At 36.3% G+C, this 23,487-nt stretch overlaps 1 protein-coding gene across 2 annotated transcripts in view; it reads left to right on the top strand.

The window, feature by feature from the left end:
- Nucleotides 1-7,553: 7,553 nt before the first annotated feature.
- LOC128028918 (cohesin subunit SA-1) overlaps nucleotides 7,554-23,487 on the top strand; it is a 37,035-nt gene continuing 21,101 nt past the window's right edge. Inside the window, exon 1 of one of the 2 annotated variants that reach the window (XM_052616258.1) lies at nucleotides 7,554-7,722. The gene's annotated coding sequence lies outside the window, so the exon portion shown is untranslated. The remainder of the gene's footprint in view (nucleotides 7,723-23,487) is intronic. The other variant, XM_052616267.1, reaches the window with a different exon arrangement.

Genomic DNA, 23,487 nt, shown 5'->3' on the forward strand with positions numbered 1-23,487 from the left:
GTATATTAACAGAAGAAATATTTATTAAAGTAGCCTACTGTATGTAGGCTAATTTCAGAGCAAGGTAAGTAAAAGCGTGACTGGGTCGCGTTATGAATCCAAATGGGTCATTTATTAATAAGGATGAAAACTACATGGGGCTTTATACATTTTGGAATTAATAAAAAATAGCCAATAGCCTATTAATTAGTCATTAGTGAATTTAATTAGCCTACAAGTAATATTTATACAGCTTAATTATGCTGTTTGTCAGTAATACAGGTTTGAGACAACATGACGTGGCAGAATTAAGTGCACTTGTTCTGTCTATAAAATGAGGTTTTCAAATGCCACTATTTAAAAGATGCTTTAAATGTGAGCAGGAGCAAAGAACTGCATCATTCATATTTCATGATATGATATGACCCCCGGGACTTGTGTTACTATATTGAGGGGAGATCTCAGCATGTTTGACCTCCCATCAGCTGGATGATTATCTGACAGCTGTGTAACCCAGTATTTAAAAATAAAAATGTTTGAAAGCACATTTTTTCCTCCAAGAATCATTATACCTTTGTCTTGCCGGCTGGATTTGTTCTTGTCTTTTTAGTCTTAACCAATCAATTTTCAATTTAAGGAAAGCTTAAAAAATATTTGGTCTAGTTTATCATGTCTTGAGTGAGATTGCATTGCCCCTTTGTTCGTAATTACACACAGATACCCTTTAATATTAATAATAACCAAGGCTGTAGTGAAAATGGTAAGGCCCTGTTTCCATAGTGACTACACAGAGAGTTCACCAGAACATGCAGTTTAGCTGAGAAGACCAGTCATTTATCTTAAAGTGTTTATTTTTAATGCCTGCCTGTGAAGCTCCCGGAATAAACAACACATGAGTAATTGTTCTCCATGCTATAAACACTACACAGTCATTGAGACACACACACATACTCATTAGTGTTTGCTTCCATTGATTTCACAGATTTTGGAAGTGGATCAGTTCAATCATCAGATCAGTGGATCAGATCAATTCTGCCAATAGTGGCTGCTTTTACCTCTAATAAATTATAAATGCATAACAGATTTTATGTGCGATATCTGAATGCTCCTTCTGTCAGCGACCATTCTTCTGTCATTGTGACAGATCAGTGAGCGTATAATCACCTCTGAACTTTTCTCCTCTCTGTACTGGTGTGGAGAACGATGGGTGAAACTCATTCTGCAGACACAGAGAGCAAAGAATCAGTGCTATTTTCCCTGCAGCACAGTAAAAGTGCTTTAGTGTCCTTTTAAGATGGAATTAAATAGTAACACTCATACATATTATTTAGCTTTTCATTCTTTAAATGGAATGTTTTATTACATTTAAAAAAATTACAAAAAAGTATCACATTATTAGATATACTCTAAAAAATGCTGGGTTAAAAACATACCAGCAGGGGTAATTTTGGGAACCCAGTACTGTGTCAGAAAGGACAAACTCAGCAGCATTGTGTTGTTTTGACCCAGTAAATGCTGGGCTGTTGTTTGTTTAACACACATGTAGAATGACAACACAAGCAAAATAATCAAAAGGTGAAATTTATTGATAAGCAAGAACACTTGGACACAAATGCGCAAAGATATCAATATTAAAAATGAATGAATCATTAAACTTAAAAGCTTAATAAAACTAAAATGTCAAACATAATGCTGTTTATGTGAAAGGCCCAGCCATTAATCTATAATGTTAGACTTCAAAGACAGATCTCAACTGTGACGTTCAAACAAGTGTCATTCCTTCAAAAGTCCTTACTGACCCTCTCACAGAAAATTTCTTGGGTAAAAAATGGACTCACTATTTAACTAACTATACAGGGCTGGTTAAACCAGATCATGAAGAACCAGTGTAGTCTCACTATCCCTCACTGGTTGTTTATACTGGGCAAACAGGCGCTCTGTAACCAATGTCCCCACTCTCTTTAATATGAGCTACTCATAATGAATAGACTGCATCTTCTCCCTGTTATTTTGAAAGCATTAAATACACCAGCTCACTCAAGCACGCACAAGAAAATACTGATAGACTAAAACAGTAAAAGTGATGCAGCAAACTCCCATTTGACTAAAGAGAATAGCTATTTTTATTTGATTCATCTCCATTCAATGTTTCTAAACACTGTTCATTCCATGTTTTATGATTAATAATAATCTATCAAAATATATCAAACATTAAACTAATTTCATTAAGTCATATATATATATATATATATATATTACATACAGCTCGGCATACTATAGAGGATGAAGGTTTATTCACAATGCACAAAGACAGCAAGTGTCATTATAATTCTAGGAGCTGCAGGCAGGATACAGCTGTCTTGGTGAATGAGGATGCTGAAAAACTGTTGATATATGATGATACATTATGATATTAATCATACACAATAATTATATTCATCATACATGATCCAGATACTGCATATCCTTATCCAACCTCAGAGTTAGTTATCTTGTCAGTCACAGACTTTTCCCCAATGCTAAAAACAGAATAAGACAATAAACTGCAGAATACAAAACAATAATAGCTTTGTTCAGGACATTGGCATCACTGAAATAGGCTTGTAATCAAACACTAAAAGGGAAAAGGCATTTCCTGTTGAGAGGAACAATTGCTGATTGCTTTGGGAGCTGAAAATGCTAGTCTGAATATGAAACAGCTGAGAACATCAGTGTGATTTATTAATGTATCCTGTTTAATGGGTATTATTTTAGATTCTTTGTTGTCAGTCAAAACATTTAAAATATGTTTCTGAAAAAAATATTACATTAAGGCCTGAAACATATTCTACCCAAGGATGTCAATGCAGGCACAAATGCTTGGCTTTGTGCATTGTTGCATTCTTAAACCTGATCACTTCTTAGTGGTGCATATTTTCTTTAAGGACAACTGCTGACATGGTGGAGCAATGGTTTGGCAGTGGGCAGTTGCATTGCAACCCAATGAACAGGATGCATGTGTAACTCTCACAGCATTAATAACCTCACTAAAGTTAACTTAACTGCTTGACAGGTGACAAAAAGTTTGCATGTGATTTTACTGTACAGTCAGATGCTTACCATGTGAATTACCTTGAGGGTCTTCAAGTGGCAGCTGGCATGCTGTCTGAGACGACATTTTTAAAACAGACACATAAGCAGTAAACATTACATTTCTGGGAAATAAAATGTTAATGTAATAATAAATTAATGTATTAAATAGCCATAAGCTGTATATCACTTTAGCTGTATCAAAATGATGAGACTGAATTACAATTTGAAACAGCTCTTGAGGTCAAAAGGTCAGTCTGGCCAAAATTGCCATTTTAGAGGAATATAGATAATTTGATTTGTTTAAAAATAACTACTTTTCATGCTAAGTTCATTTTATGTAAGTGGTTTAGGGTTTAGGGTTACCCTAACCCTAGTTCTATACAATAAAGTATAAATTAGTTAGCAATTTTTTTTTTTTATTTTCTGAAATAAAATGGTTAAAAATTATTTCATAAAGAAATATCACAGGATATTCGAATGTACAATGTGTAAGAAAAATTGGAAAAAATGGGTTAGTAATAAACAATAAACAGTTTACTGTACAAACATTTTAAGGCTCACACAAAGGCTGATAACTGTAACAATAACTATAAAGTTTTAATTGCATTAATTCTATGAGAATAACAAAGTCCACGTGATAGCTATAACGACACATAGGAATCATAGTTTAAATTATTTTCACAATGTTTTTTCATTTTTTATTTCTAGCTGATGAATGATAAAAGCCGATCAGAATCCGTCCTGCTTCAGAGTTTGAGCATATAAAGCAGCAGACCACATAACTGTGGCATGCCTATAATAAACAGAATGTTTTCATGCACTGGTTTGGATGCCAGTGACGTTATTAGGTTTATCAGGCCCCAAAAAGGACGTTTCAGTTCAACTTTTGACCATCTTCTCCGATTCTCTCATAATCCTATTTTCACCTGCATCTTGAGAAAACACACCATACAAGTCCCAAGCAAACCCAAACGTCAAGTCCAAACCACTAATTGGAAGTACTCCTTGACAACAAGATTATAAACGGCTATGAATGAGGGATGAAGCTTGTTGGCTCAGTTTGACCAGCCAGTGATTGCCCATCATGACTATGACTGTCTATGGAGTATTCTCAACCTCCTCCATCTTTTATTGGTGCAACAGAGCACAGACACCAATGAAAGAGGTGGAAAAGTCGAAGAGCAGCTGTGAGAGCTCACAGCAAGGTTACTGTGCTTTAAAAATAGAGCTAGGCTGCCGGACATGATTGCTGTTAGCTGTCCTTGCTTCAAAGATGTTTTCTGGACAATTGTGTGGTTAAAGGAGCGACACTGTTGACAACATCACGCTGAATTGTTTTGTGCCAGCCTTTTCTCAAAGTGAAGATGGCCCTGCAAAATTTCACTGGAATCACAGATCTGAATTTATGGACAGCTAAAGCAGTAAATATTTTGTGACAAATGCTTGTAAGAGACCTTTTCCCCCTGCATTATTTATGTAAATTGTACATGCACATTCACTATAGACATATGATGAGAGCAAAGCACAATATATTTTAATCCATATGGCTGTGAAAGGTGAAAATCATGGCGATTAATGATGAAAACATCCCTTTAGAGACTGCTAGTGCAATTTATAACTCTTTCAACTAGAGCTGTTCAGAGACAAAGCTTTAAAGATTGATCAGACTTGCAGATGTCTAAAACTTATCAAACACTGAACATTCTGTCCAAGTGAAAATGTCTTGCTAAGAGGAACCATGATCAACAATTAAAAAGCATTAAAACTGACTGAGCAATCAGGCAATTGCTCACGAGTCACGACAATTGCTTGTGCGGAGATGTACAGAAAAGGATACATGAAATCCAATTGGTGATTTAAATGTCCATGATAATTGGGATTTACAAATAAAAGTCTAAAAAATGCTTATCAAAAAAAGTGTCATTTAAATCTAAATAGTTTTATATGTACATTGTATATACACACAATTTACATGTAAACATTTAAAGTCTAAGAAAGTGCTTTCAAAATTAAATAGACATGTGCTACATTTTTAATATAGACACTATGACTATGACAGTATGTAGTCATGCAGGATAAGAAATGATTTCATTAGCTCATCACTGACCTGTGAGTCAGTTAAAACTGTTATGTTCCTTTCCACCTGCTGTTTCTCCCTCCCACCAAATGTGTCCCAGTGAAACGGAAGCAGGGGATGAGGCATCTTCAAGTACTTTTGGCCAGGGTAATTACATCCTTTATGTCAAGTTGCGCTGGAGACAAAGAGGAGAGCAGCAATCAGTGCAAACATTTGCAGTGGCTGCAGGGAACGGCTTTGTTTGAACCTTCTGCGACATGTGATCGTGACTAAGAAACAATGAATTAGTTGTGAAATATGGTGATTTAAAACTGGACAATAACATGGCATGGTAGAAGAATCATTTACATACAGCAGTGAAACGTTCAGCAGCAAATCATGACGCATAATGGGAGCAAATTAAAAAACTTCGAACAGTAACAACACTAATTTATCTCTTCACTTTTAATAGTCCAGAAATTTCAATTTTCCTTTTTTTTAAATACAGTATGCATAAATAAGCAATATAAATGAAAAGCATATAAAAGAAATATTAAATACAATAAAAAATAATACTAAACTTTTATGACTAAACATATTAAAGACTGCTGGTGGACGATTCCCAATGGAGACCACTTGATGCCATTAATCAAGGGCCAGTTGCATAAACTCCATAGACTTGTCTTAAAAATTAGACATCTAATTTATTTCTTCAAAACTGGCTATAATGTTTTAATTTCAGTTACAAATAAAGGTAAACTGGTCTTAGTGAAATCTGAAAAGTAAGACTGATTACCCCTTGGCTAACTGCTAATTGGTCAAACTAGTGAATAGTGTTTATACAACTGTCCCCAAAAGAGTCTCATTATTCCTGTCTATATTATATATTTCCTTCGAGCATGTGTCTGTCTGCAGAGTTAGTGTTCAGTGGAAAGACTGTGAAAGTGAAGTATTGATTCCCGAATTAACTTTACACAGACATAGACGTTATGAGAGCGGTGGGAGCATGAGTCCCCGCTAAATATCATCTTTGAAGATGGCTTGAGATCAGAATACGAAGACCTATATATAGTGATCTTTCAGACGTGTGTTTAGTGACAGAAACCATGTGTGCCAATAGACCCATTCCCTTCAGTGACTCACACTTTCCACCCTTTTCCATTTCCATCATTCGTCTCTTGGAAGAAGAATGAGGCCTAGTAAATTCTCCTTTGTCCTGCGTAAATCTAGAGTCAGCTAATTGGGTTAGAGTGTCTCGAATCTATCAGACTGACAAAGGCCTCTGCTGGGGAGAGATTCTAGTGTACAGAAACAACACTGGGACTAGCTGATAAATCCAGATGGGTGAGGGAACAGGAAATACAAATGCAAAGAATATGCATTTATAGATGAATAAAAAGTGCTCTCTTTGATCTTCCGTGTTTGTGAGGAGAGTAATAAGCTGGCCTGGTCTTAAAATGATGTGTTCTGCAGCTCATACCATATCCAGTATTGTTTTGTATCCATGTAATCCTTATCATGCAGTGCAATTTTGGATAATTGGTTGTCAGCATAAGCTATTGTTTTCATTTCACACATTTTTATTTTTTTGTAGGCAAACAGCACAGAAAGAACAGATGAAGAAAATAAATGTCATCTCAGTTTTATGTTATTGTTTGCCACAGCATCTGAGGTGGCCTAATGGGTTGTTTTCATTGTAATTCAGACCTTTCTCTTAATTTGAACGATTCATCAGACCTAGAAGATGAGAGGCCGATGTGGACGAGACAACAGCTCCAGGCCTTCTGACTGTTAAGACCACCCATTACACTCCAGACCCCTGGTGCAATTACTCAAAGGTCACAACAGATTAGTCAATTAGTAAAGACTGAGAGCTTTAATATGTTGTTTTCACATAGAAAAAGTGTGCATGAGGGCAGTCGAAGAGATTCAGTTTAAGTAATCAGAAAAAAGGGAGACATTAAAAGGAAGTTAAACATGATTATACTTGAAACAAAATCAACAGATTATTCAATATGCTTTGCAAGTGAAAACAAATTTATGGAGAGTTACAAGGAATACAAATCATTATAATACATATAAGTCTATATATTCAACAGATTCAAGAGCCAACATTCAGACACAATTCTGGGAAAGTACTGCAGCTGTTTACAATTTATAGAGCTCCTGAAACATCAATCACCCAATGAAATATAGCAATACAGTTTATTATGTTGACTAATTATGTTTTAGAATTCTGCAGTTTTAACGCCTTTAAGCCCGAATAACTTTTCTTTCAAAGAAGAAACACATCAGGACCAAATTGGTGCTATTTTAGCGCCTAAACTGCAGACATGCTTGTCCTGGTGGTGAGGGTCTCTCCGCCTCCCCCTGCCGCCCGCTGTGCGTCGTCTATTCTCGGCTGTGTCCGCCAGAGGGCGCTCGGGCTCCGGTGTCAGCACGCGCCATTCGATTGAGGAAAATGCCACCAGATGGCGGTTTAGGATTGCTGCTCTTCTGAAAGGCGCGGTTCCTTCTCCCGGTCCAATTTTCAATTAATAAATCCATATTTAGCAAAACTTTTATCGAATTCCGAATAGCGGGAACGCCGACCTTTGCGGCCATGAGCATCCCAGGTGAGTTGTATTCGTTTGTGTGCTGTTAGTGGTGTGTGAAGGACAGCGGGTCCGGAGATTAAAGATGGAGGACGGCGGGGCTGGTGGGGGATGGGCGGCTTCTCCTCTCCTCAGGCCAGAGACACACTCCCGCAGCCGGGCTGCAGCGGCTCGTCTGCGGCTCTGAGGGCTCAGGCGGCTCGATCGTGAAGAAAAGACTCGCTTTCTTTAATGCAGAAGTGTAATTGAACTCATATGTGTCTGCAGAGCTGCATTGGTTTTGTTGCATGTTTGAGCTGCACTCATTATCTAATGATCAGTTTATGGCAAACACTGATTGCTGCAGACTTGAGTAAGTTAGATGCTGGTTTGTTTCTCAAGGCCACCCCCCCCCCCCTTTTTATTTATTTTTTTATTTCTTATGACATAATGAAGGTGCTGTTATTTAATCTGTCAAAGCCAGAAAATTATTTCAGGCATGACAACAACACGTTTAAAATTAAATCTGGTAAGCTTTAGTCATGGTAACATGATTAATCTCAGTGTAAGAGATGCTGAGAGAAGAAGGAGCCAGACAGGTGTAACGTTAATACTGTTGCTATAATAGAGAAATATGTGAGAGACTTCAGTGGGTAAATGTGTGTGTGTGTGTGTGTGTGTGAAGGGGGAGGGGTGAGTTTTCACCTTTGTCTTCATCTTGGCTTTCTCAGGCTGAAGGAAGATCACACTAGTATTGAATACAGTCTATGATTGAAACTTAACAGTCAGCCCACACTTCACCTCTGTTATTTTTCTGTTTGACAGGTTTTTCAGCAAATCAACTTGGGTTAAACTAGAAAGTCAACTTAATCTTATGAAAGTATTAAAATGGTTTTTATTAACTAAAAGGAAGCTAAAATAAAATTATTTGAATGAATAAAAAAAATTGAATTGAAATTGAAAAATTGAAAAGTTATAAAAGTTAATCGTTTTAAAAAATGAACAGAAAAATCCCATTGAAAACACATGGGAAAAGATTTTCTAGTAATGTTCAGCTTGATTTTTGGGGGGGATTTTTTATTGCCATAAATGATTGAAAACATCCTGTAATTGTGAACAACTGATTATTTGTATTTATTTATTTTTGTCAAAAGGTTCGGTAAGTGTTATCCTGAAAGTGTACAGGTTTTTTCTAAAACGTGTAAATACAAATTTAACTGAAAATGCAATGAAAGTGAAATAAATGAACATAAATAGCCTTTGAATCTTTGAATGGTTATTTCTTCAACTACAGGCACTTTTAGAAAATAAACTCTTAAAACACTTTTCGGTTTATTTATTTTAGCTTTGAAACCTCATTGTCATGTGGTCATCAAAAACAACATTGTATTCTTAGATTTAGACAGGTCTGGACAGATTTTTGTCATGTTATTCTTGTTATGTTCATGTTTTTTAATATATATATGTATGTGTGTGTGTGTGTGTGTGCATATATGTATGTATGTACATTAAGACACACAAATTTCATATTGTAATCACTGGACTAAAATCTTATAGCTGGCTTCTCTTCTGTCTTAAATGTCAGATGCTATAACGTGTGTTGCACTTTGAGACGAGCAGCGGTCAGGAAAACCACTAGCTGACTTTTTCGTTGATGTGCAAATATAAATATTTTTATGCGGGGATACATATCATAGCATATCCTGTGGTTAAAAGTGTGGGCATTAAACAAACCATCTGAAGAAACGGACTCCAGTTCAGTGTGTGAATTATATACCTGACGTTAGAGCAAGTCAACCGTGTAGTTCCTACTTTGCATTTTCTTTTCCTAATGGATTGGAAGGATACAAATCCTGCTGTGTGAAACTGAAAGATATACTTGATGTTCAGTCGCTGGTCTCAGGGAGAACAAGAGCATTAATGTCTGATATAGAGGTGTTTAGTCCTTTAGCAGCCAAAACCCACTGTTTGTCCACATCTCCATCTGTTCACCATTACTCCGTCCTCACAGCACAGTCATAATGACATCTCAGTGAGAAGGCATGCGTGCTTTCACTGGTTCATTGGTTTCCTTTAGTACCAGACATGCAGAAAAATCAACAAATCTTTGAAAAAGTCTCGCTCTGTCTTTAATATCTAGATATAGATAAATCAAATGAATCTGCCATTAGTCTGTGTGTATACATTATTTATAACACAAGCTCTTTCATTGTGTAAGCTCCTATTTATGATCACCTTGAGCTCACTTTTACAAAATACAACAGGCTAGATATTAAACATGATCAATGCCAAATAGTTTTGGATGAAATATGATAAGGTTTAAAGCTAATACATCATGCAAAAATTCAATTCCAGCTTCCTTGCATCAGTGCTGAGTTTATTTTGAATGGCTTTTGTGTTCGGCGAAGCAGATTGTTTGCTGGCAGTTAATCAGTCTTTCTCAGACCTGAGGCCAAAGTCTGTCTAATGAAGAGAGTGAACAAGTTGAAAGGTTCAGTCTGATGATACAAATGCCCTATTAATAAACGAAAGAGGCTGTTTTACTATTGAAGTACTGTCCTCTTTGATTTAATTTGTATCAATCTCTTCAGCACGAGGCAGTTTCAGTAATAGTTGGTTGATTGAAATACAAAGAAGGCGTTTTAAGCAGACATTGCAAAACTCATATATCTGAAGTCAAATATCTGCAGCTTTATTCTGACACTTTTTTTTTTTTTTACACCCAGCAAGACCTTCCATTATTGAACTTTATCAACCTCAATTTTTGATTCATGTTTTTGGATTGCCAAAAGATGGCATTTTTATACAAAATTGGTGCAAAAATGATTTTCCAAGTTAACCGAAAATGCAACTGAGGTGATTTGACAGTAATATAGCGTGCTGGTGTTGAAATATTATTTGGTTTTCATTGAAAAAAAGTTAATTAAATGAACAGAAATAGACTATTTGATCTGTGAATGGATATTTCTTCAACCACGGGCACTTTTAGAAAAGAAACTCTTTTTAAAACGCACTTTTCACATTCTAAGTTGTTTATTTTGTATAATGAGCCTTTCTAACAGTGAACACACATGAAATATTTCAGGAGAGTTCTACTTGTGTCACCAGTGTCACTTCTATCACAGAATCATTTCCATTACAGTGTCATTACAGCGTTATAATAACATACTGGAAATGACATTGTAAATTTCACATTTCATTTCTCCTTGGTAAATGAGCTCACTGGGGAAAAATCATTATGGTGGGGAAAACAAAAACTGATGGACGTCATTATTTGCGTACAGATTCATAAATGTCGAAAAGCAAGCCATGTGTTTATTTTATGCTTTAATTAGATACTGTAATATAATATTTTTTACAGTGGCTTTGTAGTGTGTATCTTTATAGGATTTTCATAAGGTTGGGTGCATAACCATTGTTAAATATTGATATTTATACAATTAAAAAAAAAAATATATATATAATTATAAAGGTATAGTAAAAAGTTTCCATGATAGTTTATTAAGACCATCAAATAACAAAAAGGATATTAGTTTTAATAATGTTCAACCACTGGGTCATAAAAGCAGCTATAACTAAAGAAGCACCAGTGTATTTCCAGTAACTCTGTGCCAGATCTGTGAGATTTTACCAGTTATTTCACCTGACATCTTCAGTTGTCAGCACACTGCAGCGATACGTCTGACAGTATGGATATACGATTATCTTGTAACAGAATGTGATTGAAGCTTGTTAAAGTGCAGCAGCTCTGAGAGGAAGATGTCTCTCCTCCCTCTCTCTCCTGCAGTCTCCATTTTGTGATCGCCTGCAGCGGGGCGGCCATGACTGCCGCCCGCAGTGATACCATCACAAAAACACTCTCCCTGTCCCATTCAGATGCATGTGACCGGCGCAGACTAACTGCTGTGAGGATTAAAGTGCTTTTGTTGTTCAGGCTGCCGTTTGTAAAGGATTTAATGGTAAAGTGCGTTGTATTCTGGTGAGAAACATTGCTAGCTCCCTGTGGCTCGGTCTCATCAGTTATTACTGTGGTTTCTCTCACATACAGCACCAACTGCTGGTCTGTGTGTGTGTGTGTTAGAGAATAGGAAATGTCTTTCTCAGTCTTCAGGACCATCTCTTTTTTCACAGTTTTTGTGTTTGGTATGGCTGCTGAACAAACCCTCCAGAATAAAAGCAGGAAGCCAGCACAATGACATTATACATCATCCTCAGAGCTGCAGCTGCATTCACACACCACACCTAGAAAAGTGATTTTACACTAGTCAACAGTCTGCCTTTGTTTATTAGCTTTAGCGTGCATTCAGTGTGTGGGTTTTTGATAAATGTGAGCCAAAATCATCACAGTTAAAAGAATCAAAGACTTGTGCACTGAATTTATTTAATACACAAGTTTCACAATTTGAGTTGAATTACTGAAAATGTATAGCTTTGCATACAAACTCTTCCAATATAGTGATGCACCAAAATAACATCTTTATCGAAACGCTGTTGAGATTCGCTAGAAGTTAAAGGGGGGGGGGTGAAATGCTATTTCATGCATACTGAGTTTTTTACACTGTTAAAGAGTTGGATTCCCATGCTAAACATAGACAAAGTTTCAAAAATTAAGTGGTACGTTTGAAGGAGTATCTCTGTTCCAAAAATACTCCTTCCGGTTTGTCACAAGTTTCGGAAAGTTTTTTTCGAGTATGGCTCTGTGTGACGTTAGATGGAGCGGAATTTCCTTATATGGGTCCTGAGGCACTTCTGCCGGAAGAGCGCACGCTCCTGTATAGCAGAGCGGAGCAGAGACATTCGCTGATCAGAGCGAGAGCATCAACCCTGGCAAGACAACCCTACACAGATTACCAAAAAAAAAACAGCATTAAGGGACCAGTGGATGGAGTTTATTTTTACAGAGCATCAACGGAGTTGTGCAAGTGTTTTTGTTTGTTCCCTGCATTTCGAAGATGCTTGTTTTACAAACAAGGCCCAGTTTGACGCCGGATTTGCACACCATTTATTTCTTAAGGATAACGCAGTCCCAACGAAAAAGGGTCACGATCGTGTGTTGGAACCGCAGGCTGTGAGTAAAACTGCTTCAAATATCTCTGTTTGGTTAACTTAGCTATCCGCGCGTAAGCACATCAAGTAAACAACATGCGATGTTGTCATCAAACTGCACTTTCCACATGTACAGCTTAAAAAAAAAAAAAGACGACAAAGTGGAACTTAGTCATTTTCCAAAACCGCTAAGCAAATATATACAGTTTCAGTACATACCACATAGAGACGTCGTTGCTGATGCTGCTCTTGTTAAATTTCAGCCTCTGGATCTGATTCTGGATCATAAATATACGCTGAATCTGACTGTTAGCCATGGTTTGTTTTGGATGTTTTTTTCTTCATGGTAATGTCACAGCTTCCAAACGCTCTCAACGCAAAAGCTTACTCACGCTCGTGATTCTTTAGCTCCGCCCACACGTCACGCCTCCAGCCGGTCGTGTTTCAGACCATCTTTCTCCTATGAATATAATAAAACTAAAGACTTTTTGGAGTTATGAAGGATGCAGTACTACTCTATAGGTACTCAAGATTAACAGGATATTGAGTGAAAACGAGCATTTCAACCCCCCCTTTAATGCTCTATCTATCGGGTTGGAAATATGCTCTACAACAAACCCAACCCTAAACCTACCAATAGTATTTACAAATGCAAAACTGAAATAAAACAGCATTTATTGATGCAATTTCAACTTCCTTATATGCAGATTTGAACTGTTTTGTCTAGGGATGTTCATTTTTACCAGTTAACCATAAACCAATCAAATAATACAATCAGTTAAACTGTTTAAAAAGTCATTTATTTTCAGCAATTTATAAAAATATTTAAAAAGGTTTGCCGCATTGTTAAAATAGGCTATGCTACGTGTATAATTTTTTTCGTGAGCAGTGTGTTTTTTTTCTCCATTTGTTTGACTGACTGTATTTTATGATGATAATGAATAGGCTGCATTGTCAAGGTAGCAAAGCTTATCCTCGTGCGCGCATGCAGCGCCATCGCAATCACTTGATTTTTTTGCCTTCTAACAGTGGAAGCAACTTCTCCTTTTAGTAATAAAGATAATTGGAATTGTAAATGTTTTTAATTTATTTTTGTACATTCACAATTAAAACAAATCTTTGTGCGTAAAATAAGTCTAAAGCAAAATAGGTTGCCTCTTTCTGCTGTTTCCTTTCGTTTATTTTCATAATTTATTATTCAAGTAAATTTTTTTTCTTGAATAGGCCTATTTATTCGCTATATATAGCCTAGCTTTACTATGTTTTTCTCCGCTTGCAGAAGCGCTGCAGGTGCGTGATGTGAAATGGAGACCATGTGAATCCTCATGTTCTGTTGTTTGTTGCTTTATGCACGTGTAAAATTAATCCCCAGGAAACAAATGTTACTATTTTTTTAACAGGTCAGAGACACTTATCCTTTCTAATTTAAAATAATCTTGTCGGTGAACGTTTAATAATCGGTTAACGAGCGTCGGTTATCAGTTAGGAAAAATAACCAAAATGAACATCCCTAGTTTTGTGGAACCATGGTTACACGGGATTCGAACCCTTGTCTCTCAAGTACATCTTCATACTCCATGAGCTACCAAACAAACCTACCATCTATGAAAACACATAGATATGAAGCTGGATATGTGCGATGCTAACGTTCAGAAGCATCAGTTTTCAAATCCCCCAGCATACTAATATTGTTTTGAAGACATAATAAAAGGTGTCTGGGTTTTACTGCCTCTAGTTTTCATTTATTTTGAAAACTGCAGTGATATGTACTTTTTGGTACGTATTTTGCCTCTCGCTTAGAAGTGACACAAGGTACGTTTATGCCATGAGACCAGGTACATCACACCCTTATCTTAATAATTCCGCCAACTCCACCATTATGAGTAGACACGCCATAGATCACCGTTTCGGTCAGAGGTTTTGCCTAAAAAATACAGGGCTGTATAGCTAACCATTTTTGGTTGCTGATTTTTTTGTGCATCAGTATTCCCATATCTTTTGTTGTTGAGGTCAATGTCCATGCGTCCAATGAAAAACTATGTCAACAATTCAGATTTAGGAGAACCTATAGGACACACTGATATGTTTTACTGCCTGTGTGCTTTTGCTCATGCTGGGCTGTAGTATTGTTTAGCAGACAGTAATGGTGGAAGATTATAGCGAGCCCAGCATTCAAAGTTAATCCTGAAGCCTTCCCATCAGAGGAGAAAGATCCCTGAAGATTAAGGGCTTCTCATGTCCCCCGGGTCAGTCATGTGCTATTTGGAGAACCACATCCCATTAGTGTGCAGTTAAAGCCTTATGCTTTAAACGGTCTATTTTGTCTCTGAGATTTAGCTGTTACATAGAGGGGCTGTGTGCTTTTATAGTTACATAGTGCTGTAAAACACTTCGAAATGTATGAATGTCAATGCTTTAGACTGGAAAAGGCTTCTGCAAACAAACAGTGCTAGACCTTTTGCTAGAACAGTTTTCACTCTGAAGCAGATGCATTCAGATATTTCTTCTTCTCCACCTTATGTGTATAAATCAGCATGGCAATGAGTAATATATCTGAATAAATACTATTTCTAAAGCTGACCTGCTGCTTCCATTAAGATTATGAAATGCACACTTTATATGACAGATGTGAGGTCTGTGGATCATATTTATGAGCTCGCACTAGACTAAGAATTCAGTATTAGCCTATTTGCTTCTGATCCCAGATATGTGTAACAGGATATGATGGCCCCTTCTAGACTTCCAGTATTGGATTAATAATGAATTTAATAGTAATAATAACAATAAATTTCATTATATTGTTCAAATGCAGTACCTTTCCGCAAAACTGCAAACCATAAAACTTTGTGTTGAGCCTGGAAGTCTTTCTTTGAGGTTAACATTTAGATTTACATTTAGATTTAAACTTTTGGCCTGAAAAGTATGAAAAATGAAATAAAATGACATGAATATATTAAGTTAGCCATTTTGGGAGCCATTGTATGAAGACATTGATTGGCCTGCGATACAGTTAATATGTCTGGATTGGTTATGACTAAGTAATAGATGGACAAATTGAATACATACAGGTTATTATAGTTCACTAAAACAAAAAAAAAAATAGTATTTTTTACAATTTATTTATTCTGTATTTTATTTCAGCTAATTGCGAAAGCAACATGTTTCATTTCATTTATTTGATCTTTATGTACCAAAATATATAAAACGAAAATAAAAATGATATGGACATATATATATATATATATATATATATATATATATATATATAAACTAATGCTAATAATAAAACGTATAAAAATTATAAAGATGCACAACAAAATTACTAAAACTATAATATGAAAAATACAAAAATAAACGTACTAATTTGGTACTAAAATAACAGGGTCTATTTTGCTCTTTTGCTTTTGTTGTATTGACCATAAAGAAACCCAACTGGTCAATCAACAGTAGCATCATTGCATCAACATCAGCATCAACTCTTGTTGGTTTTAATTTTCATCTTATTCCCACATCCTGTCGCTTCGGGCGTTTCTTTCTGTGCACTTCAGACTGTGATTCTTAAAACGCCTCTCTGCTCAGCCGTCATCCCCTCACCTGACATTCCTCTCCCGCAGGTGAGGGCAGACGTCTCAGAACCTCGTTCCTGATGATGACTTGTTTCAGCAAAGCCCTTTTGTTAACTTGGTTGCTTAAGGGCAGACTAAGGCTTTTACTTCATCACTTTCCATATGTTCTGTACGCACTGGGCTCTTTCCCCTGGACAAGACCGAGGGGTCCTGAAATATTTGAGATTGAAGGAGAGCAGATGGAATTGCAGACTGTGGTGAACAAATCAACAGAAAACTCAAGCTGCTGACTTACACAGATCTGGTTTCACTAATGCGTTTTGTCTTGCAATTCTCCTGCTCTGTAATGCAGAACGTTTCCACTTATGCAGTCAATCGGATCATTACTTTGGATGAAAATAATGCAATTTATGCAACTGCACCTTTTTACAAGTATAACCACAGAATCCCATGCTGCCAATATCTTGTTTTCCTCCCTCTTCAGAACAGATGGCAATTTTAATAGTCAAGAAAATAAGCTTCATTTATGTGCCACTAGCTCATTTCAGATCTGTTTTAGCATGTTTTTTTGAAATACCCATAATTGTTTTCATTTCTTTAATTTGTTTGGTAATGGTGGACTAAAAAATTACAAGAGAGTCTTTGATCTGTACTTTACGTCACAGTTGAGGAAAATGGAAAAGCCTTAATATAGTCACAAGGCTTTAAAGAAATCCACATTTCTCCTCATAGACATCTGCTTCTGTATCCCAGCGTGTCTTTACACCCTCTTACTCTGCCCTGTGTCACATTAAGAGGCAATCAGTTTAGCCTGTTCACCAGTCTCCCATCACCCTCCATTGATTTACTCTTAATAGAGTTTCTGCCCTTGACCGAATGGAGGTAGAGTCATTCAGCTAATGCCTTCACATTTTGAACATCGCTGCAATAAATAGATAATTTCTAAATGCCTGCTGTTGCTTTTTTTCCTTCAGTGAATTTTTTTTTGTTTGTTAAAGGAACACTCCGACTTTTTGGGACTTTAGCTTATTCACAGTACCCCCCAGAGTTAGATAAGTCCATACATACCTTTTTCATTTTTCATTTCATTTTTGTGCGTTCTGTAAGTGTAATTTGATGCACCCACCGCTAGCCTATCTAAGCACAAAGACTGGATGTAAATGGATACTGTTAGCATAGTAATCCCAATAAGTGACAAAATAATGCAAACATTTTCCTATTTACATGTTGTGATCTGTATAGTCACAGCGTGTACAAATAACAAGGCTATATGAGACAGAGACCATTTTCGTATAAATACTGGGACCTATATCTCTCACACACACACACACACACACACACACACACACACACACACACACACACACACACACACACACACACACACGTTACTTAGGCGGAGTGATTTGCGCAGCTATATTAAAGTGTTCCTTTAAAGTCAGCATGCAACCATTTTACTTTCCTAATTTGATGTTTCTCTGAGTGAACCAGGTATTCAACTGTATTCTTCATTACAAAGATAAAATCTTTTCTAAAAAATAACCAGGAGCATGCATGAAAAAAGTAATAGATTTTATGTTGAAGCATATAACAAATAATAAAATCTCACAATGTGTTAACCTACAAACCTAATAATCCATATAGAATTAGGGTAGATTTCACAGCAAATCATCAGTCCTGTTCTTAGCTCTTCTGAAGTTCTGTCAAACTTTATTCCATTATTTTCTTTAGGAGCGGATGTTTTAAATCCAGTGCAAGAACTTATATTTATATGGAAAAGGTTTTGATATAACAAAACGTTGTTGTTGCACGAGATGTCCTTCAAATTTTATTCATTAAATAGCCTAAACACTTCAGAATTGTAAATCTCTCTCTCTTTACAATTTTCTAAATTCTTCTGCTTAAATTCCAGTTTTTCAATCTGATCTCAGACTTTAATCCCTAGTTTATATAATTTTGCCTGTAGTTGTGGTCTTTTAAATCTGAGTCATGTTAGTCCAGTCATCTTTATCTTCTTCTGCAGTGCAGCCTTGATGTAAAGCTGTATAATATTTAAATTTCATGCATTCGCTGTGAAAGGCATTAAAGGAGTCAGCATCCTTGAGCGAGTCAATGAACTTCTCACTCTGGGTGCATTGAAATACATTTAAGTTGACTGTAAGTGGGTGTTATTTTATTAAAAACCCTGCTCATGTAATCTTTAAGTATTTTTTCTGTATCGCTGAGTATTTGTGAAAGCGCACCTACTGTCTCTCACATGTGTGCTGTTTGTGGCTGGTGGATTAATTAATAGCTCTGTGTGTGTGTGTGTGTGTGAGTGAGAGGTTTAGTAATAGTTGCCAGGGATGTGAACGTGCTCCACGCATGCGTGTGTTGCTTTTACTGTAAAGCACTTAACATGCATGACATGTATTCCAGACGGCAGGCGTCCCCATGGCAACTCGTGTAGGTCATAAGCTGCAGGTTTGATTTGATTGGCTGAATGAAGCGAGCGCACACGGGAGAGAGATCAGTCAGCGTGCAGGACTGTTTATCTACTGGATGTCCTTTTGGATCTGCTCTACCAATCTGATTTCTCTCTTCAGCTATTTTATGTTTAGAAGCACTAAGGATTGCTCTGGCATTCTGTATCAAAACATGCTCTGTGTTTATATTATTTAGTTTGAGGATTGGGATTGGCTGTGATGTGTCTGAACTTGTGTTATGTTTTGTTTGTTTGTATAAAGTCAGATTAAAATCATATTCTGACTTTTTATGTCTGTGAGTTCTCACCTCATCATAGTAGGGGTGGCCGGCATGACCAAAATGTCATATCGTGATACGAGTCATTTATTTCATAGTATGGGCCAGTATCACAACATTTTATTTTGTTTTTATTTAATTTTTTTATGATCCAGTTAATTAAATACAGTTGGATGGTAACTTGAAACTTGAGTACACATATTCATAACATATGCTACATTTTAAAAGTTTTGAGTCAGTAAGATTTTAAAAATAAATTCATACTTTTATTCATCAAGGATACAGTAGTAAAGACTTTCATTGTTACATAAGATTTCTATTTCAAATAAATTTTCTATTCATCAAAGAATCCTGATTTTTTTTTATCACAATTTCCACAAAAATAGTAAAGAGCACTGTTTTCAACATTGATAATAAGAAGAAAATTTTCTTCTGCACCAAATCAGATTATTATAATGATTTCTTAAGTATCATGTGACACTGAAGACTGAAGTGATGACTGCTGAAAACTGCTGCCATCACAATAAATTACATTTTCAAATATATTCCAAAAGAAAACAGATGTCTTACATTTTAAATAATAGTTCACGTTATTACTGTTTTACTGTATTTTTGTTCAAATGAATGCAGCCTTGGTGAGCATAATTCTTTCAAAAACATAAAATCTGAATGACCACAAACTTTTGTAAGGTAGTATATATCATATATTAGGCTATATATTATAAATATTGTATAATACCAACCGACTCTGTTGCAGATGTGCTGTTGTTTTATGTATGCAGTCCTGCAAGGATAACTCAAACTTTGCATTCAATATTTTGAGACTTAAATATGATGAAATATGATTTCTTTAGATAGGTCGACACATTTCTTCTGTTGCATGGCACACACTTCCGCCCACTTAATTTTTTTTACACTATAAAAATGGAGAATTGGTGTCATGCAGGATATGTTGAAAATTAGAGCTGAATAAAAGAATGTGTGAACATTTTCTTTGAAATGTGTTTTCTTGTAATTCCATGAATAAATCTGGCATGAACTCTGCCTGTTATTCTCTCAATCACATTTTTCTTTTGCCATCTTGGTCTATTAAATTACTGTTCTCTGTCAGCCTCAAAACATCACTGCAAATAATTCGTCCCTGCATCTGAGTGTGTGTGTGTGTGTGTGTGTGTGTGTGTGTGTGTGTGTGTGTGTGTGTGTGTGTGTGTGTGTGTGTGTGAATGGAGGACAATAATAATCTAATGTGTCTGCGTTCACATACGTGTCTTCTCCTTCCATCATGACATGTTGTGTCTCTTAACATATAATCATTTGCTGTGGAAGTTTTCTTTGGGGCTTTAAACCCAATGGAGCAGTAGCCTCGAGAGTGAATACAGAGCATGTGGGTAGTTGATGAATAACATCCATTTTTTTAACAGCATCAAGATTTTAGGTTACCTTATGTGAATGCCTGAGGGAAAGTATAGGCTATATGTTGGGTACTGTAAAGCCCCTTTCACACGAATCATTTTCAGAAAGATTCTGAATAATACATGGGAAATGTGTCCCGGCAGTTGTACCCGGATCGTTAGGTTTTGGTTCATTCACACTGCCAGTGATTTCCCGGAATCTGTGCATGCATTCACACAAACCATAAACGTCCCGCAATGACACGTGACATCAGGATATGATGTGTAATGTACGAGTCAAAAACGCTAGGCCGCCAAGAAACGAGAAGAAGGAGAAGCAGCAAAGCAGAAGTGTTTTCAATGATTTCTAAACATGGCAGCAGATCAGGTACCAGGGACATTGTTTTTAATGTATAAAGCCTCTTTCACACAGAACTTCCAGAAAATACATGGATAATGTGTCCCAGGATCATTTGATTGTGGTTCATTCACACTGCCAGTGATTTTCTGGAATCTGTGGGTGCGTTCACACACATCCCGTAAAGATCGTGCAAAGACACGTGGCATTGCGATGGGATGTGTTGTTTCACTTAAGCTGGCGATCGATCTCAGCTTCAGAGCGGATAGTGAGAAGCTTACTGATCTCTGCTTTATTACAGTTTGCACATATCTTTTCATCGCGAATGTTGATCTCCCTTCAAAACACCCAGTAAAAGAGTTGCACGATAACGTGCGTCATCACTATGACACTCTTTACGGCATTGGTTCTGACTTTTGTTCACACAGAGCTCGTTTTGGGTCTGAACATGGCAATGTTGCTAAGTCCCCAACCTGGGATCGATCCCGGAATCAGTCCCAGGATGTGTTCACACAGAAGGCACTTCGGCAATTTTCCGGGACCAAATGAACTGGTGAAGAATGTATATATGCTGTATTGACTATAACTAAGAGATCATTCAAGATTCTCTTCGTGATTTTTTTATTTTGAGGGAATTAAACATTGTACTTTAATATTATTGTTATTTATTATTATTATTGGCAAAGAAAAATAAATAACGTTATTAAATGGTATGTTTTCTACTCAAACCGGTTTTACAGAGGAACGCAGGAACAGAAACAGAAACATTCTTCTTCTCAGAGTGAACCAATTTTTTTCTCTCTCTCTTTTTAAGCCCTGATCGGTATCGGAATCGCCCCCCAAAAAATCTAACTGTGCATTCTTAATTAATAGGGCTGCACGATAAATCGCATGTGATATTTAATGCGCATCTTGTCAGTTGCAGGTGATGGAGATTTACCGATGACTACAGAACCGGCTTTACTGACAAGATGCGCATTAAATATCGCATGCAATTTATCGCGCAACCCTACTAATTAATATATACACACACTATCCCTATGCTATGTTTGTTTACACTGTGAATTATAATCAATGTATGTTTTTAAATAATGCTAATGCTCAAAGAGTGCAAATATCAGCTTTGAGTTTTCTGAATTCGCACACATCTTTTTAATGGCTTGAGCTGAACTCTGGCAATGGTAAATGCCCCATTTAGGTCATTTAAAGTGCTGCTTGACTTTTCGCAGCTGGAAGGTTTCTGTTAATGAAACAAGAGTGGCTTGGAAAGAACAGATATTGGAATAGCTTGTGGAATTTCACCTTCTTGTAAAACAAAAAACATCATCTATGAACAGTGGTCATGTTCCCACCTCTGAAAACAAGACTTGTTAGGAATGCATTGGTGTTAGTGGTAATATGTGATGTCATAATATTTATTAACCATCTCATTGCTTAATTATATATATATATATATATATATATATAAAATCTTTTTTTCTTTTTTTTTTTTTTTTTTTTTTGCATAGATTTGTTTTGTAATGTTTGTCTCTTAAAAGCTTATGAAAAATAAAATCCCAGGTGCTAAACTTGTGGCCACTGTTATTTTGATTGTGGTTTTCAAATATTTTTCATTAAAACCCATCCAAAAGAGGACGTTACCAAGAGAGAAAGGGCCCCGTTCCTGAGCAGACCGGCGTAAAACATAGGTTGTTGCATTCAGAACTCACTTTGTTTTACACTGCTCAATGTCTCTTTGGAGGCTTGTTTGGGATCAGTGCATTTGTTACAAGCCATTGTGGATTAAAATGCAGCTGATGGTCAGTAATACTGTCTCGGCTCAACTTGGCAGCCATACCGGGTTGGCAGCCGGTGACTGAAGAGCAAACAGTAACACGCTGCAAAACTCTGATGTAATTTATTTGCATCCCTTTGAGAATGTTGCACAATTTGTGCTCTGCCCTCAAACCACCAGTGTAATTGAATAATAATCTGAGTGAGTAATAAGCTATTATGATGTGCCCTGGCTTGACTGCCTTAGTAATTCACATACTTTCCAGGTCTAAAATAGCTCATATTTCAAAAGATTCAACAGACAAATTTATTATGCATCCAAGTCAAAGAACATTCGATGCAACCCCCCCACAAATTGCATCTATTTTATTATCTCTTGAATATGAAAACACAACAAGGCCATTTGTCTTAAAGTGGTGGAACATAGTGCAGAACAAAGTGCAGTCATTAGGTTGCCCCAACAGGATATTGTGTATCAAAAAGTTAAATGAAAATAAATAAATAGAGTGAAAAAAATATTACATCTTTATAATAAAAAAGGTATACTGTGACTGAAAGAAAATTATGCATTTAACTGTTTGGTTACCAACATTCTGCAAAATATCTTCTTTTGTACTCACCCTTAGGTTTGCAACCCTTGCAAGGTTTGACACAGTTTCCATTTTTGGGTGAACTTTCCCTTACGTAAGCAGTTTTAGTATAAGTAGCCTACAAGCAGTAATGCAGTGAAGGTACAAGTAGTTTTATAAATTTACATAAACATATTTGCATACTATACTTTGTGATGTAAATATGTAAAATATCACAGATTTTATGAATAGGCACATATTGCTTATTTGACATTGATCTCTTGATTTTCATGAAATGAATGATATATATTTTTAATATAAGACTATTTAAATATTTAGTTTATATATTATACTTGTTTATT

The sequence above is a fragment of the Carassius gibelio genome, chromosome A2 (genome assembly GCF_023724105.1).
Source record: "Carassius gibelio isolate Cgi1373 ecotype wild population from Czech Republic chromosome A2, carGib1.2-hapl.c, whole genome shotgun sequence".
Classification (NCBI taxonomy): domain Eukaryota; kingdom Metazoa; phylum Chordata; class Actinopteri; order Cypriniformes; family Cyprinidae; genus Carassius; species Carassius gibelio.